Source organism: Sciurus carolinensis, chromosome 1 (assembly GCF_902686445.1).
Source record: "Sciurus carolinensis chromosome 1, mSciCar1.2, whole genome shotgun sequence".
Taxonomy (NCBI): domain Eukaryota; kingdom Metazoa; phylum Chordata; class Mammalia; order Rodentia; family Sciuridae; genus Sciurus; species Sciurus carolinensis.
Genome location: NC_062213.1, coordinates 132,929,592 through 132,947,040, shown reverse-complemented (window position 1 = coordinate 132,947,040; position 17,449 = coordinate 132,929,592). Strand labels below are relative to the sequence as shown.

Below are 17,449 nucleotides of genomic sequence, written 5' to 3'. Positions count from 1 at the left end.
AACAATTCTAGTACCCATCTGTGCACAGGTTACACCTCCTGAGAACCCAAAATGGTCTGAGTTGTGGACGCCAAGGTGACTTTCCTTGGCCCCTGGCTTTTCTAGTCAGCAGCTCCACTCTTGAAGAGAATGTAAAATGACAGCTAATTCCCTAGGTAATTAGGCCTGTGTGATTTAAGATTATAAGACCTAACATGTTTGATACTGCTCTAAGCTACAAAGAGAGGGCCCTTGGTTCAGGGAGTGGAGTGGGTAAATCTGTCATTGAGTGCACAGTTGAGTCATGGCACTTGTCTTATAACCACTTCCAAATTTTTTTTTTGTTTAACCTGTGGGTTAGAATTAAGTTTACTGTCTGTTTACTTTTTTTTCTGATTTTCTTCCACTGGAAAGGTGTTCCCACATGTACATTTTCATATTTTGAGAGATTTCATTTGACTAGATAAGATTTGCTTTTTTAAAGCCTCTTCCCTACTCCTATCACTGTTCTCCATTACTGTTTAAATTTAATTTAATCCACAGAATGAAAACACCAACATTAATTAAAATAAAAGGCCCTAATCAATACAATTTTAAAAGAATACTGGGTTGCCTGGAGGTTTTGGACTAATCTATGTTGGTATGTTCTGGTAGGGGCCATTTTTTTTCTGGTAGGGGTCAGTTTTTGTTTTGCTTTTTGAAGTTGAAGGGGGAAATATTTTAAAATTTAGAAGATTCTTACTTTAACAAAAGTTTTACTTATAAGCAAGTTTTTAAAAATGTTCAGATAGGTATGTTCCTCTTTTCTGTACAATCCTATGTAATCCAGTGCCTGATTTTCATTTAGTGTCTCTCAAGTTGAATTTTCAAATTTTATTGTTATTTCTCCTTCCCAGCTTTCTTCTAGTATGCACTGATATTATCAGAAACCAATACATTCCAATTATGTCATGTTACTCCCCTCTTGGTGGAATGGTTTGTATTGTCTTTGGTATAATATGTCCCTCACTGCTGTGCCCACTCCCAGAGTACTGGATGTACCAGCAAACAACTTCAGTTTGTGACCACCTGAAAAGAATTTTGGAAGCCAAAGCACAGTGGAGAATTTATTTAATCAATTGTAAAGTACCTTCTAATTTGTGTCCTGTCTTTTTTCATGTTGCTGACTTTTCCTTCATTGCTATTTCCTTCTTTCATTTTATTTCTCAACTGTATTCTCTAAACTTCCTATGTGACGTTTTTGCCACTTAGTTTCTGCTGGGGTGTGAACTAATCCTTTTGGTAGACATTATAATCTATATTTTACTTTTTCTGGCTCATTAAAATTGATTTTTAATAAAATTAGGCCTAACTCCAATCGCTGAATCTTTCTCCTAAATTCCTATCACTGTTGTTCACTTAGAAATTGAACAAAGGGTAATAATAAACTCCCTGTTCTATGACTTCCTTTCATTTAGGATTCTACTCAGTTCCAACACAATTTAAATTTACTCCTTCAATGCTATTGTGAACAGAGTAAAGGAAATGAATAAAAAATGAGTTGTCAGGGCTCTAACCTTGACCTTTCCCTTTTGGCTTTTTGGCCTTTACACTGTCTTTGATATGGGTCACATGATTCTGCTTGTCCCTTTCCAGGCTGTGTATATTTGAACTTCATCTCCTGCTTCTTCAATTTCAGAGTCCTTTGTAATTCTTGTCTGTCTCATCCTGTGTTCGTTTCCACAGTTTCCTTCTGCAATGCCCACTCTTCTTCAGTAGTACTTTAATGGAAACTGCCAATGAACAGCTTCTCTTTTTCTTCTGTTTCCAGCTCCATGCAGGTGACTGAGAGTTTTCTCTAACCACCTCTGATGGAGACCAAATTCTTTAATACCAAGTAGCATGTTCCTTTTGATTCTTTCTCACATATGCAAAATTGAGAGCATATTCAAACTTTCCTTATTTTCTTCTATCAAATTCTTTTCAGCATTTCAAAATACTTTTTTTTTAAATAAATCTTATTTATTTATTTATTTATTTATTTTTTTGCGGTATTGGGGATCAAACTCAGGGCCTTGTGCTTGCAAGGCAAGCACTCTACCAGCTGAGCTGTCTCCCCAGCCCAATAAATCTAATTTAGAAACAGGAGTTCTTTGGGCTTTTCCTAAGAACATGAACTTTGCAGACTAATCGGTTTGCATTAGAACTCTGTCATCACTTTGGGTGAGTTGCTGGATTAGTTAACTTTAACTACCAGTTACCAAGACCACAGAGAACAATGGCTTAATCCAACTGATGAGTGTTTCTCTTTCACATTAAAAGTTATAAACAGATGATCTAGATATGTGTCCTAATTCTTACTCTTTTATTGACTCTTCCATATATAATATGAGGTTCCCCAACCTCATGATCCAAGATGAAGCTTTAGCCATCATTTCTAAGTTATCAGTAGCAAAAGAAGGAAATAAGAAAGGGAAGAGGAGGTCTCTTCCTATGGTCTCTTAAGGAAATTTCCTAAAAACCATCATAACCTTGTTATGTTTCATTGTTCAGCACTTAGTGTCTGATCTCACTTCCTGAATCAGAGTCTAGGAAATATTGTCCTTTATCCATACTCAGAGTCTAGGAAATATTGTCCTTTATCCATACAGTCTATTCCTAGCTCAAAACATGGGGTGGAGGTCACATGCTTAGAATAAAAAAGGGAAAATGAATGTTGGGGTATTCAGACACCACAATTATTCTAAATCTCTTCTTTCTTGACTTGAGGCATCTCAAAGGACTCATGAGTTAGACAATGCAGTAATGTTCAGAGTGGAATGATTAAATTATGGGAACTGTAACCTCATCTCTGGTTTATTCCATTTGACAGATTAGTAATTTGAATGGACTACTGGTTGGCAACCGTAGGCAGATGAGGCATGGCTGGAGGAAGTAAGGCTTGGGGGTAAGGGATGCCCTTGGACTATATCTTGTCCCTGGCTCCTTTCTTGCTCCATCTGCTTCCTAGGTGCCATGAGCTAAGCAGCTTTCCTCTATCACACCCTTCTGCCTTGATATTCTACTTCACCTCAGGCCCAGAGCAATGAGTCAGCTGACCATGGACTGAACCTCTGAAACTGTGAGCCCCAAATGAACTTTTCCTTTACCGAGTCAGGTATTTTGGTCTCAGTAACAAAAAGCTGACTAACACATAATACCAGTTCATATTCCTCGCATTCATTTTTCAAATATTATCTTGTTTCCCTGATGAAACATCATTGACATTGAAACCTATTTTAAGTATTTGGGCATTTGCCCCAATTGGTGATGATTCCAGATTACAGGATTATACCTTGTCATGGAAGGGAGATGGAGTGTTTGAGTGACAGGGAATAACACATCATCACTCAATGTTAGCATTTATTTCTTAGCTTAAAAACATGACTTAAATTAAAAACATGTCTTGTGAAATAAAATAGACCTAGAGGCAAATCCTGGCTCTGTCACTTACTCAATGTGCAACCTAGTTTCTCCCACTGTCAGTCTCTTTATCTGCAAACTGGGCTGGGATTAAATGGGGATATAAAATGTATATAGACTGCTTAAAACCATGCCTGATAAACTAAATGGTTGCTTTTCTTTTATTTTGGTCTAGCCTGGGGAAAACTTTTTTAAAAAATTAACTCTTACTAATTTTTTTTAATTGCATTTTAAAATTGGTCATCTTTGTGCATATCCAAATGAATGTTTTTTACTTTCCAAACTTTTTAGAATTGTCTCTGAAATTAGTTTGTAATCCAAATAGTAGCAAATTTTTCCATATCTTTTGATAAAAACAAGAATAGCCAAGCTTTCACTTTCCTCCGGATTTGAATGATTTTTGACTGACCTACTCTCAGAAACTAAACATTACCACTGTTGAGTATGTTTCATAGTATTTTTAGCAGTTATTTATTAAACACCTACTGTGTGACAGACAGTACGCTAAGTTCTAGAGTTGCAACAGTAAGCAAGAATATCTGATCGCTACCCTCATGGAGTCTGCAAGATATTGAGGGGGACAATTGAATTTATCACCACAAACACATGAAAATTGCCATTGTGTTAGTTAGGAAAGAGACATACAGGTGCTGTCAAAGCATATGCAAATGATGACTTAGGAACAAAATATAGGCCAGTGACTGCAGTAACTTAATGAGGAGTTTTAAATAAAGGAACTTAGACATGAGATGAGCCATCCCCAGGCAGGGACCTGCCGGTTTACAGCACTATTCCAAAGGAAGCACTCATAAAGTTTGGAGCCACCTTTAAAATAAGTGTATACAATATATCATTTTGCAAGTGGTACTGTGAAAGGGCTATATAACTCAGGAATGATTTAATTCTCTTACAATGTTGTTTGTGCTACACTGACAAACTTAATATACAGATACCTCCGAGAAAGGCAGCAAACAGATACATCTGAGAAAGGGAGTTTTAAGCTGAAACTTTTTCAGAGAGGGCCAAGCAGTTGATTTGCATCACCCTTCACAAATATATTTGAAGCCATGTAGCCAAACGGGGAAAAACTGTTAAGAGACAGTTTTCAGAAGAATAGGTAGCCCATAAGCAGCAATGGAAAATGACCCCAGGGTGGGAGTTATGGGTTATGGGCAGTGTTTTCCAGGGGATCAGCTGTCGATCTCAGGGCTAGTGAGAAGCCCCAACACCCAATCCCTCTGTGGCTTTGTGTGTGTGTGTAAATAAGAACTTGGCTTGGCAAGGGTACCCATTGGCAGGTACATTAGCAGGGGGTGTCATTTCCCCTTGCCCTGTTCAGCTGAGCTTATGGGGGAACCTTTGGGGAAATGTTACCTCTCTAAACCCTGTAACAGCCTTGGAGGAAGCTTCTTCCATGTCTCCCACCAACGGTGATATGGCCTGACTGAACCTCAGGGGCACAGCCATCAGCCCTTGGACTACAGGTTAGTTCTTGATCAGAGTAGATGCATTTAAGATGAATTCCATTCATCTAAAGATTTTTAAAGTTCATCTCTCTAGGCAAAACTAAATGAGTTTGTTCCTGGCCCCATTTCAATACCGAAATAGGCAGTCTTCAACTGAGCTGTGACTTGTCTTCCAAAAGCATTTGTGAGTCATAATGCAGTTTCTCAGAGGCACCATGTTGTGCACAGTGGCGGGTCTCACAGGTTACCCCAAGGGAACTTATGCTGCGCCAGTGCTGCCCTAAGATGCCAGAAGTCTTTCATCTTCACCCTCCCAGGAGTACCCTTGTAACTTGGACTTCTTGCTCTGCATTTGTCCCAGCATTTGGAATTCTTCCCACAATGGTGCATCAAGCTTGCTCCTACCTGGGGGCTTCTCAGATGCAGTTCCCTCTGGAAAGTTCTTCTCTGTAACATGTGCTTACTGCTTCCTTCTACTTCATGAAGTGCCCACTCCAGTGTGATCTCAACAGTACCTTTCCTGGCCACCTAGGGTAATTTAACCACATTTTCAAATGTCCCCATCAGTCTCTCATTCCTGAATGTAAGGTTTGCTCCCTTTTTATGTTCATTTCTCCTCACCTCCACCAGCACGTAAGTACTATGAAAGTAAGAACTTGGTCTCTTTTGTTGACCTGCTCTGTAGTGGGTTTACAAACTGCTGCATGTAATACGGTGCAAGTAATTTTACCCCATAGGGCATAAAATGGGGGTATTAATACCAGTGCTACCTACTTCACAGAATAAATGAGGAATGTGTTTTAAAATGAGCTAAGACATGAGATGAGCCTGCCCCCAGGCGGGAGCCTGATAGTTTATCACACTGTTTCAAAGGAAGCACTTCATGTTTGGGGCCACCTTTAAAATAAGTGTATCTAATCTATAACTTTGCAGTATGATATTGTGAAAAGAGTTAAATAATTGAATTCTCTTACAATGTCTGTGTGCTCAACTGCCAAACTTTAAATACAGATAGTTTTCTTGATACACCAAATTTAAACATCTGAGAAAGAGCTATATCATTGTTTCTCCATAACTTGCTTTTCTCCTGGTGGTACTGTTTTTGTTGTTGTTGTTTGTTTGTTTTTTGCAAGTAGCAATTCTATTTACTCAATTATCTAACCCAGAGAAACCAGAACTAGCCCACCCTGGTCTTCTCCTTGCCTCATTCTCTTCTACACCCCTGCTTATACTGTTGGTAACTGTTGGGTCTAGAGCCACATCCCTCAGGTCCTCCCATCACCACCTTCCTCTATAGCTTCTTTTTACTGCATGAATCTTTTCTGGGAGCATGAATATTTGTCTTTTAGCTGATAGTTTAGTTTTGTAGTCTTGCCCATCTTCCTTCCCCCAACCACACATTTGTTGTCCACACTGCAGTATCTTTCTAAAAGGCAAACCTCATGCTAATGCCACCCTTTGGAATGGCTCCCTTTGCTACAAGGAGCAAGTCCAAGTGCAATAGTCTGTCATATAATAAAGACTCCATATGGCTTCTGCCACTCTTCACTTTCACCTTTTGCTACTTTGTCATTTCTGCATCCCCAGTGCATGTACCATGAATACAATTATACCCCCATACTCAGCTATCCTGAACTATTTGCAGTACAAGGAAGAAGGTTCTAGGTAGCCACTCCCTGGCTTTATTCCTTCCCTTTATCTGGGATCCTCTTGACAAACCTGTGCCCATCTGTCAAGACAGTTCAAGCATCCATCCCTCTTCTGAAAGCCCATTTCTGATATCTGCCTTCTGCATACCCTCCCCAGAGCCCCTCACTCCTGCCTCTGTGCTGCCTTGAGCCAGTTCCCTAGTCCTTGAACCTATGCCAGAGAACACCTCCATATCCTACTGGGTGTTCCTTCAAGATAAAGAATGTATTTTGTTCATCTGCTGGGCTTCCTGGACTGGGTCTCAGACCTGATATACTGTAGACATGCAATAAGTGGATATCCAGAGAAGATTAGGGAATGAAATTCAGCATATGTGTTACCTACTCCAGGGCTTCATTCAATAACATACTTTTCAATACTTTTGACTCCTATTTGACCAAGACATGAAAGAATATCCCCTTGAAGATTAGAATAAGATATATTATACCTGCTGTTAATAGGTATCAGTTGAATGACCAAAATACTTTGTCAGTGAGATAGTTTTCCTTGAACATTTACTGGGCTCAGAGTTCCAGATTTAGCAACTTGGAAGGGATGTTTCAGGCAACTTTTGCCCTTTTCTGAAATAATTCTTTGTCTTTCCATTAGAAGTCAGAGTTTTAGATGGTTAGCTCTTGGCTTATAGGTAGTTTAAAACAGTGCCTCTGTTTTCCTTTGACTACCCTTTAAAGGATGTGAAAAGCTGTGTGCTGTACTGATTTTCATAATTAATAGCTAAAGTTTTTCATCATTAGTTTAAATAGTTGTAAAAGGTGGCATTTCTTATAAATATTGATTTTTTAAAAAAATAATTCTTAAATGTACTCAGTGGAAACTAAATTAAATGTCAAAATGATTTGATACCTACTATCATCTATGTAAAAAGCACAAGTTTTTCTACAAAAATCATCAGATTTATATAGTTCTTTTATGTTCACAGAACTAATTTTATTCATCATCATCTTTAAAACTTAATCCCAATATAAGATTCTTTTGTTTGAAAGTCTTTTCTTGATTACCTTTTTATACTCTTGTCACACACATGCACAAAGTTTATTTTTTAAGTGCTTATGACAATAAAGCTCTAAATAGTAAATAAAATTTTTTTGGATTGCATTATGATTTTTACCAGTACACAGCTGACCATGACATATAGTATATTAAAATTTTGATGATTATTTCTCATAGGTGAAATTTTACTGGAAAAGCATCTCTTTACTGAGATATAGGGAGTTAAACATAGTTTATTTATGCACAGGTAAATATTGTGAGAATAAGATAGACTTCATAATCAAATCAAAGGCTTTTTCAAAAAACTGAAGTGCTTGAGAAATCTTGCCTTATAAATAAGTTTAGGGAATGAAGAAAGTAAAATTCTACTCCATTATTTAAACTCCTGACCATACTCTATTAGTCAGCTTCATTGCTGTGACAAAATACCCGAGAAAAACAACTTAAAGGAGATTTGAGCATGAGGTAAGACAGAACATCATGGCAGAAGGGCATGGTAGAGAAAAGCTGCTCACATCAAGGCAGCTGAGAAACAAAGAAAAGAGCTCCAGGCACAAGATATAATTCCTAACGACACACCCCCAAGGACCTTACTCCTTCCATCTACACCCCACCTCCTAACAGTTTCCACCACCCTCCAATAGTCCATTCAGCCATGAATCCCTCCATGGATTAATCCAACAATGAAGTCAGAGCTCTCAAGATCCAATCACTTCCTCAAATCCCCACCTCTGAACATTGCTGCACTGGGGACTAAGACTTCACATGAACTTTTGGGAGACACCTTACATTCAAACCATAATGAAATCAATCTAGTGATTGATCAGAAAAAATGATTTTCAGTGTTCTGTTGACTGACAACTTGATTAGGTCCTCCTTCATTGTTGCTTTAAGGAAAGAAATGGAAACTTTCTTCTCCTAAAACAATTTGCTTTTCTGTCATGGAAGTCTTTCACTTTCTCAACATCTATAACCCTATGGGTCTGTCAAAATGACCCTTTGAAATTTGTACACCGCAAGGCAGTGCACCCTAAACCAACTACTAAGAAGTGAGGGTTTGCCCTTTTGTAATATGGGAAAATAGTGCATTTGAAAGGACAAAAAGAAAGACCAGGCATCAGGTATTTCAAATATTAGGCAAATATTAGTTGATGGTTTGAAAGCATGTTCCGCTAGAGTGCATCTTCCTACTACAACATACCCCCAAAACACTTAATCTCATTTAAAGATCACTCATTTGAAGGCCAAAACAAATAACCCTTCTCAAACTAATTATCAACTCTAAGGGGTAAAAGATCCCCTGTATGTCAATTTAAGAATTTCCTGTTGGTAGGCAGGGATATTCAGGAGGGAAAGAGCATGGGTAGATTGTCACTCTTTTAAATATACTCAATGGATACCAAAGTGATATGTCACCATCATCTATTTTAAGAAAATATGAACATACTCTCCTGGAACAGCCAGAAATTATACTGTACATATTTTGATACTATTAGATTAGATACAAAAAAGAACTTAGGTTAAAAATCACCAGATACTTAACTGATAGTTGACTGGGTCAACAGATAACTGGTTTCTTACGAACAAATATTAATACTTTTGAAAAAATGCTTAACATTTTATTAAGAATGCAAATTTCTTCCCAGAAGGAGTTTATAAATTATAACATGTAAAAATGTTTGGCTAGATGGGACATTGATTTTTCTCAGTGGAGTAATGCAGTCTGAGAGGGATTGAGCATAGTTTGCAATTGACCTGGTTGTTGTCCTGTTGAGTTGAGAGCCTTTCTTGGAGGAACCTCCCAGTTACTCCAGGTTTTCCTGGAGTCTCTGACCCTGCATGAAAAGACACTGTGCAGCTGTTTCTGATCTCTTTCCTTCTCTCAACAGCTAACAGCAAGTCTCTCCTAAAAACTTGGTGGGAACTTGTACTATGTTGTCTGTTGCATCATGTCACTTCTAACATAATAAAGTTACTTATCCTCCTCATGGCTTGCAGGAAATGGAGCAAGTATTATATTCCTATGATACAAATGTGGAAACCAAGTTCCATAGGGGATATGTAGCTTTTCTTATCAAACCTTACATTTAGTTGCAGGTCTTGCATTCAAATCCAGATAAAGCAGCTTTTTCTACAATATAGTGTCTGACTCCTTTTCACAGATGTATTATTTTATAAAAGGCTCTCAGGATTGGGAAACTTGACTGAAAGAAATAATTTAAAAATTAAGTAAAATGCCTAGTGTAAAGCATGGTTCACGGCAGACCCAGACTTTTTAAAAAGAAAAGTAAATATATTTGCATCTTTGTTCTGATACGTTTCATTTGATAGAATTTTTTTAAAAATTTATCCAATAGTTTTTGTTTTTGTTTTTGAACTCTCAATATGGGCCAGGCATCACCAGGTACTGGGACTAAATCCAACAATGAAGAAACAGAAAAAATCCTTTGCGCACTGAATATCCTAGAGGAGGGAAGATAGACAATAAGCAAATGCAAGGGACAGTGTCATATAATAGACAGTATAAAGAAAAATAAAGCAGCGTGAAGGACTGGAGAGTGGTAGGAATTAGATGGGTGGCCAGGGACAGCATTTCGTGGGGGGTGGGGGGGGTTATGATGCATGTGATGCTCTCCTGATTCTCACTCCAAGGCTTTGGTTGATTCAGGTAAGTTGATTCAAGTCATGGTGTGTGGAAGACACCCAACAGAGTATCTACTGATTTTTAACTTTTTTCTATTAGGTATTCTTAAGGACCTTTTCCAGAATATACTCATAGTCTTAATATGCATATAGTTCTAACATGCCTTGAAATCATCCTTAGAAACCCTCTCCACAGTCACGTCTCTGTTCCAGTTCTGTCATTTCTTTTTACTGATAAGACACTAAGGTTAAGAAAAGCAAAGTAAAAACTGTCCACAGTGTCATGAATACATAGTGACTGAATCAGGGACAGAATTCTCACAGTTTTCCACTGCGCTGTTCATTAAAATCTGTAAGTAGCCTAGAGCATTACCTTCTGTAAAGGATGGGGTCAGTGACTCTGACCTTTGTTAGACAGAAATTAAAACAATTATAGTCTCTAAAGCATCTCTTGTTTTTTATGCTTTGTTACGGTCTGAATGTCTGTGTCTTTCCCAAGATTTATGCATGGAACCTTAACCTCCAAGGCGATAATGTTGAAGGTGAGGCCTTGGGGAGGTGACTGGGCTTGAAAGTGGAGTCCTCATGAATGATACTGATGCCATATAAAACAAAGGCTTGTATTAGCCTGTTTTCATTCACTACAATAAAATACCTGAAGCAGGTATTTTCCTAAAGAAAAGAGGTTTGTTTAGTACATTGTTTTGATGGCTGAAAGTCCACACAACTTAGCACAGGCTTTGGCTCTATTGTGGATGGTAAAACATGCAGAGAAAAGTTCACAACTCTAGCCAGGAGGCAGAGAGCAGAAGGTGCCAGGCTTTCTCCTGAACTACCAGAGGATGGCAAAAGATCTACCTTACACTCCTAATGACCTCCACCAGGCCCTACCTGTTAAAGGTTCTACCACTTCCCAATACTGCCACCCTGTGGACCTTTAACATGGAGGCCTTGGGGAGCACCCAGATCATTTCCAAATCATAGTAAGACCCAAAGGAACTTATTTGCCCCTTCCTCCACTTGAAGAAACAGTAGAAATCACTAAGGAGTGGGCCCTCACCAAACACCAAATCTGGCAGTGCTTTGAGGTAGACTTCCCAGGTCCTAGGACTGTCAGAAATGAACATGTTGTTTATAAACTACCCCATTTATGACATTTTGCTGTAGCAGCCTGAATAGTCTGGGATGTGCACCATTTCATGTAGAGTAAAACCTCCCCAAGTAGGGGGTGGTTTAGGTGGCTCTTTTCCCATTTCCTACCAAAAACATAATCATATCCAAGTTTTCAAATGCCCTGGAAAATGATAAGCAAAATCCTAGACTGATGACAGGAAAGAAAAAAAGTCAGGAAATGGGAATCTGGAAGTGGGAAGATTTCTCTTCCCTCATGGCTGAAACTTTGGCACTCCATGGTTTTGAGAAATAGATAGGGAATGGTATGATTTTCAAGGTCTCTGTACAGACAGCAGAAGGACTAGAAATGGGGAAAGCTTTGTCCCTCTTTCAACAGAGGCAGTGATTCCCTTAAGGTGAAACAAAAGTCACCCCTACCCAGTAATTTCCTCTGGAGACATTTTATACAATTTAGAAGATAAACATAGTCACTGTCAGGAAAGCATTCATTGTAGCAACTTATCTTTCCAACCACACTTCCTAAAGGTGTCTCAACTTTTAGTACTACAAAATAACTCAAATTGTTAAGTAGTAATCTTCCACACTGTGGAATTAGAACATGATTTCCCAAAGTAGCTGCTGTTCAAAGGTTTTAATTTGCATCTTCAAGATTTTCTGGTAAAATACTTCTAATTTTAAAATCTCAAAATTCTAGTAAGTGTACCTCCTGTAAACACTGTTATTTATTGAGCTTTTAGGCTGATTTCTTTTTGCTCTCAAAAAGGCAAAGAAAACCTCATTTTTTTTAAAGTTAGGTTTGCCCCTTAATACATGAATGACTCTAATAGGAGAAATTCTTACCTTTTCTCTCAACCAGTGAAAGTCCCTTTACCCCTATGTTCCTCTCCCCACCCCCATTTTTTGGAATTTCTAGCCTACTTTTTCATCTGTGTGCCTTGTTACTATGGTAATAGGCAGCACAGAAATAGAGAACAAAGCAGATGTAGTAAGCATCTCCTGCATGGTTTATAATGCTGAAAAGGGATCTAGCTCTTTCAGGCATTCTTTATTGATGGCAGAACTAGACCAGCCTAACAGGGAGGGGGCACTGGAACTATGGGCTGATTTGGGTCCTACTATTCCCATTTTCCTACACTTCACCACTCCTTTCTCTGAGACCCAGGAGTCATGATGGTGAAGAAAGATCAATGGGAACACATGATGAGGATGTCATAGAAAAATTAGTGCCGTAATAATAGTCAACACACTACAAAGAATCAGTGCTTCTGCTGAAGCATTTTATATGGATATTTTTTAAAGCTTATCAATCATTTATTTATTTAGGTACTGGGGATTGATCCCTAGGGGCATTTTACCACTGAGCTACATCTCCAGTTCTTTTGATTTTGAAACTGGATCTCCTTAAATTGCTGAGGCTAGCTTTGAACTTGTGATCTCCTACCTCAGCCTCCCAAGTCACTGGGATTACATGCCTGTGCCATCATGCCTGGCCAGCAATCATTAATTCTATTGCTTGCATTTGCATCATTCAACTTAATCTTTCCATAGAGAAGATTTGCCAACTTAGAAGTTCCCCTTTTCAAGGTGTTTAACTTGTGGTAGATTTTCTTTTTTAAAATGTTGTTTTAGATATTGATAGACCTTTATTTTATTCATTTATTTGTGGTGCTGAGAATCAAACCCAGTGCCTCACACATGCTAGATAAGCACTCTACCACTGAACCACAACCCCAACCCTGTGAATTTCTTTTAATTTAATAAAAATTAATCCTGATTACTAATAGCTTATAGTATTTTCTCATAGCCATTGGATTTTTAAAAAAATAGTCAATTAATACATGCTTATTTTGTTTTAGAATTATAATAAAATATTGTGAAAATTAGTGATTTCCATAAGATACAGGAATTGCCCACAATGTTTAACCTTCTACATATATATTCATTCTTTCATATATTACCTCTTTATCATATTCCTAGATATCCCTAATGAACTACCCAAAGATTAAATAAACATCCCAGTTACTGAGTTCCACTTTCTATATAATTATTTTTAAATTTATCATTATTTTTAAAATTTCATATTGCTTTTATTTTTCTGTTTAGATGGCATGTACAATTTAAAATAACAACTAGATTTGAGAATATAAAGTCATCACTCAGAAATCAAATTTTTGGACCTAAATAGGCTTCTTGATTCATGGGCCTATTATATTATGTCATGAGGTCCTGACCTTCCAGCTCAAAATTCTTGTTTCTTTATCCATTTGGCTTCCTTTTTAGCTGATGAACCTGTATTTGTCAATTTTGTTATCTGCTTTAGTGGCTGTATCACTGATTTGAAGTATACTTGGAATAAATGCTACACTTGGAGTTTTAAAAATACCAACGTGGCTTCTTCCTCCCTGTCCAGGTTGGCTTTTCCTCTTGGTGGCATGAATGAAGGAGAGAGCACGGGAGTAGGAGTTGGGACCCATGTTGACTTTGGCTCAGCTTCTGCCTGGGGTGGGCTTGGAGGTGCAGTTTTAGTCCTATAAACAGCACATGACTTGACTAGGAGTAGTCCAGGAGTCACCAGGAAGGTTTTGAAACAGAAGGAAGGTATTGACACATTTGTTAGGGACTATAACAATTGCAGTATGAAGGATGTGGTGGAGGTGAGGGAGATCCTCTTGGGATACAAGTAGGGCCATAAGATGGGGCAGGGAAGAATAATATAAAAGAAATTTGAGGGAAAAAAAATGTCATTGGATTAAATATTTCCTTTATCCTATGATAATTAAGTCAAACTATTTTTGCTCATATTTTACTAATTTAATTGTAACTTTTTACTTTCAAGTCCCTTTTTAGAGAAGGAATGGATTTGGTTCTCTACCAAATCCTCACTTATATACTTAGGTTACCAGAGTGAGAATACATTGCATTACTATAACTTTAAATACCATTGCTTCTAAAAGTAAATGTTTTCTGACTGGAAATGAAATAGAATTTGGAGAAATACTGGTTGTTCTTTGGGAAGAAGGCAGGCTGAAATCTCCTTTAGCACAGGCATGGTGTACTGAAACCAGGTAATCCCTCTGTGGAGCTCATTGTCTTCCAGGAGGCTAGAAAACTGGGGACACTGGAAAGGTTTCAGGATGGGAGAACAGAGATTGTATTTGTGAGGAGTTTCCTCTTTCATGGACTACTATTCTCTGATACCTCCTGGGTGGAGGTAGTTTCCATGGCTTTTGATGTTATCATCAATGTGAAGATAGAAAATAGGCCAGGTAGAATTATTTCTATTTTTACCAGTTCAGAAGCTAGCATTCTGAGAGACTGTATAACCTGACTAAAGTTGAGGCAAAGGATGGTCAGCAGAATAGTAGTTCATTCTCTTCTTTGTAGGTATCTACTATACCACATAGCTGAAATAGCCAACTTCAACTTCTGTTCATGAGAACAGAAAGGACTGACAATACCAAGAATAAAATATTACTGACCATTTTAACATCTGCTCTCTTGATACCATTATGTAATTTTTTTGTGCTTTGAATTTTTTTTAATATGACACATGGATTTTGCCTTTAAAGGGGTTAAAATCTGTAACATTTGATCTTGAACTTAACCCAAGGTCATGCTCCTATACCAGAAAGATGGAATGAGACAAAGACCTCTTGGCCCTGAATATATCTTACTTTTGTGACTTCCTGGTTAAGTTTTATTTGCTGAACCTTTACCCACCTTTAGATGAGGGCCTAGAGATGAGTTTCATCTCTTAGAACCAGATTTTGAATTCTTTGGTATGGCCCTCACAGTGGCCCAACCTCTGCAATTCTCTGAGCTCCAGGGTTACAAGATGGTCTCTCTACCTGCCCTCCTTCATCTGTAATATGTATGATTGCAATAAAATAATTGATTAGCTATTCACTCAATCTTTGTTTCTATCACCAGTCTAAATTCTGTGAGGAAAGAATAGCTGCTCTTTGGTGAGGTTATTTGTTTAATTTACCATTGTTGATTCTCCAATGCCAATCACCATGTAATGACCACTAATTTTTTACAGAGTGAATCATTGAATAAATGCATGCACATTTAGTCTGTTGTTCATTCCATCCAGCTAAGCCACCTTTTTTACCCCTTCAAAGTTTTCTTTGAGGATTATTCACATTGATGCCAGTTTTATTATTTCAAGTTTACTAGTTGCGTAAACTTTGATAAGTCGTATAATTCTCATTTGCTTTATCTATAAAATGAAGAAAACCTTTGGGGTTGTCAATGGCATTAAATGAGTTAAGTACTTATAGAATGCGTACATGTGGTTATCTCATGGTAAGTACCAGTTCTATGATTGTTGTAATATGCTGAGCATATTTGACTACTTCAGCCTCATGTCAGCCGCTTATTAGGGCCTGTGGGTCCTCAGTCTGGGCTTGTAAATGTCTTAGCTGGAAATGAAAAGAGATTTGGAGGAATCATGCTTTCTCTATGTGAAAAACCAAGTCTGGTTTTGCACAGGTAGTCTGCTAAAACCAGAAAATCCCTCTATGCAGGACAGCTCATTATCTTCCAGGAGGCTAGAGAACTATTAGAGAAAGGAAATATTAGAAAAATTTCTACCTGTTTTAACTTCTGATGTTTTGTAATTTCTCAGTTTAGCTAACTAGGCTTACATTGATTTTTTTCTTTGTTATTTTTAAAGTAGAGTGAAAGTACTTAAAATTGAAAATTTAGGTTTTTATAGTTGTTGATTGAATAGGAACACTGCAGACAAACTGGAAGAAATGTAGCTGTCTTAGGGCCAGAGAAGTGAAATCTCTGAAATTTAACCTTGTTCAGCAATGAGACAGGGGTAGGGGAACAAACCTTAAAATCCTTTAGATTTTCATGCATACTTGAGATATGTAGACTATAACCTGGAAATCTTTTATGCTAATCAATCCCCCATGGATAACAGCACTCAGAGTCCTCAAAGAAGGTACAAGTCTTTATTTGTTAGCGGTCTTAAAACTTGTACATGATGATAACATCAATGACTCTGGCAGTTTTCTTAAAGCAATCTATACAGCAGAAATTTTACTTTAACAATATGATCTTATTTTTGAAAAACAAGCCATGGTGTTTTAAATGTCTAAGTTTATGATTGTTTTAGTCAACTTTTTCATTGCTGTGACTAAAGGACCTAACCAGAACAATTGTAGAAGAGGAAGAGTTTATTTAAGGGCTCCCAGTTTCAGAGGTCTCAGTCCATTGACTGCAGGCTGTATTCCTCAGGGCTCAAGTTGAGGCTGAACAACGTGGCAGAAGAGTGTGGCAGAGGGAAGCAGCTCACATGATGATCAGAAAGCAGAGACTCCACTCCCAGATAGAAAATATATACTCCATACCACACCCCCAATGCCCCACCTCCTCCAGCCACATCCTAATAGCCTTCAGTTACCACTCAGTTAATCCCTATCAGGGGATTAATTTACTGATTGAGTTAAGGCTCTCACAACCCAGTCATTTCTCCTCTGAACCTTCTTACATTGTCTCACTTGTGAGCTTTTGGGATATACTGCACATCTAAACCATAACATTCCACCCCCGGCCCCCCAAAACCCAAAACCATCTCACAATGCAAAGTAAATTTTGTCCATTTCCAAGAATTCCCATAGTCTCAACAATTCCAAATTTACCCAAAAGTTCAAGTCCAAAGTCTCCTCTGAGACTTGGGGCAAACTCCCCTTGTGAGCTCCTATAAAAAAAAATAAATAAATAAAGCTATTTGCAAGTATCCAATATATAAAGTATAGAGTAAACATTTCTATTCACAAAAACAGGGACATAAAAAGAAGTGATAGGACCAAAGCAAGACTGAAATCCAGCTGGGCAAACAACTCCTGTAGCTTCACTTCTGGCATCTGAGACACATGGCATCATGGTATTCTGTCCAAAGGGCTGTGTAGCTCCACCCCTGTGGCATTGTTGGTTGCAGCCCAAGTAGCCTCTCTGTTGGCTTCTCTGTTCAATTCCTGCAGATTTCCTAGGACAACGTCCCATGGTACTGGCATTTCTTAAATCTCAGGGGTTTCCACTGCAGCTTCCTCCTCACATCTGTACACTGACTT

At 38.0% G+C, this 17,449-nt stretch overlaps 1 protein-coding gene across 5 annotated transcripts in view; it reads left to right on the top strand.

The window, feature by feature from the left end:
- Positions 1-17,449, top strand: part of Lrrc8b (leucine rich repeat containing 8 VRAC subunit B) — a 66,731-nt gene that overhangs the window by 1,370 nt on the left and 47,912 nt on the right. The window contains exon 1 of one of the 5 annotated variants that reach the window (XM_047542573.1): positions 10,703-10,771. The exons of 3 other annotated variants lie outside the window; for them this stretch is intronic. The gene's annotated coding sequence lies outside the window, so the exon portion shown is untranslated. Of the gene's footprint in view, positions 1-10,702; positions 10,772-17,449 lie in introns of those variants that run through there. One more of the 5 variants, XM_047542582.1, reaches the window with a different exon arrangement.